Source organism: Engystomops pustulosus, chromosome 1 (genome assembly GCF_040894005.1).
Source record: "Engystomops pustulosus chromosome 1, aEngPut4.maternal, whole genome shotgun sequence".
In the NCBI taxonomy this organism is placed as follows: Eukaryota; Metazoa; Chordata; class Amphibia; order Anura; family Leptodactylidae; genus Engystomops; species Engystomops pustulosus.
Window position 1 is genome coordinate 103,938,913 of NC_092411.1, and position 2,030 is coordinate 103,940,942.

The window sequence follows — 2,030 nt, forward strand, 5'->3', positions numbered from 1 at the left end:
TATATACTTATATATGTCCGTGCGGCTCCTCTTCTGGCTTCCGCACGCCTCTTCTTGCTTCTCTAACTTCGTGCCGGGGCGCCGCCGTGTTTTTCTTCCAGGTGGCGCCTAGTATGACGGCAGCAGCGACGCATCATACTAGGCGCCGTCCGCGGGAGAGCAATGGCGGTGCCCGGCGCGAAGTTAGAGAAGCAAGAAGACGGGCGCGGAAGCCAGAAGAGGACCCGCGCGGACATCGGGGGAGCAGCACTGCACGTCGGGGCCACCGGAGGGTGAGTATATAAGTTTATTTATTTATTTTTTTTAACGCTGGGCAAGCTGTATACTACTGGGGGCAGCCTGGGGTGGCTGTATACTACTGGGGGCAGGCTGGCTACATACTGGGGGGGTCTGTGACCAATGCATTTCCCTACCTCAGCTTATACTCGAGTCAATAGGTTTTCCCAGTTTTTGATGGTAAAATTAGGGGTCTCAGCTTATACTCGGGTCGGCTTATACTCGAGTATATACGGTATGTGTCTTTTTATATAGTGTATTTAAACTTCTGGTTTCAACTGTATGGAAGTCTTTTCAATATTAGATTAAAAGTTTATTGAGGGAATATGTGCAACTTTTTTTTTGCAAATGTTCTGTATCCATTAATGGAAACAAAACTGTTTAGGTGTACATGTCACAGACTGCGATTGCAGTAAAAAACCTCAGCATGTGCTAATTTGATTCTTTTTCACATCCTACAATCCCAGTTGAAGAATGGTATGCGCTGATATGTGTGGCTGACTTTACTCTCATCCGTGGCTGTTAAATTCCATGTCTTAGACATATTCTTATGTAAACAATAATTTCCGCAACTGGCTCTGCTGGAGCTCTGTCTGTGCCATCTGGAGTTTACACACCATGGGGGAGACTTTCAGGGCTTTTATGACAAAAAAATTGGTGTAAAAGCCCTGAAATAATCGCAATTGCTATCTCCACACCGAGGAGGGCCACGACCAGCGGGGGAGTAGGCCGGCATGGGGAATTCTTGCACTCACTGCAGCAAGCAAACTTTCACAAAGTGAAAGCTTGCATGCTGCACATGTTTCTACACCAGGTATGGCTTTTTTTGTTGTTGAGTATGTACAAAATCGATTTTTACCTTTACTTTTGAATTTGGATACTCTAGCGCAGGGGTCAGGAACTTTTTTGGCTGAGAAAGCCATGAACGCCACATATTTAAAAATGTTATTCTGTAAGAGCCGTACCATATGCACATACCTCCCAGTAGATAGGTAGTCCCAGGGTCACGGGTGCCCCTGCGATCTAGGTCTCGGATCGCAGGCACACCCGTGCCCCTCTGTGGTGGCGCCCCTTTCCGAGCTCACTCAACCCACCACTTTCCGTCTCCCGGCTGGCCAGCGCGTGCGCCACCACTTGCGGATTTAAGGGAGCACTTTCTGGGTTCCTATAAAGACCGGGGGCTACCAGTTAGGTAGGTAGCATATAGGTAGCCACAGCACATGCCCCCAAGTAGACAGGAAGCCACAGCACACGCCCCCCCCCCCCCCCGCCCAAAAAAAAAAGACTATTCACTTACCAGCGCTCCCTCCAGCCAGCTCCTTATCGCTCTTATGCTCTTCTCTTTGACCCAGGCTTAGACAATGGCGGCAATGGTCGTACAAACGACGTAGGCAGCGGTAAAATCACTGCCTGTGTCCAGTGATCAGTCTAAGAAACACACAGCAGCCACCACTATTTATTAAAGATCTGTCTGAGAGCCAGATGCAGCCAACAAAAGAGCCACATCTGGCTCCTGAGCCATAGGTTCCCTACCCCTGCTCTAGCGACTTAGGGATAAACCTCTAGTTCCTGTGCACCTTTACCAAGCAGCTGATTGACAAAAGTTGACGAAAGGGAGATGCTTGATATTACTGTTATTGGCAACCCCTTTAAATAAAACTCATTCATGGTTTTTGCTAGAATGGTCAAGAGAAAATTTAACATATAGAAATATATAAGTGCACATATATTTACCTTTTTAGATTTAGTCAGAA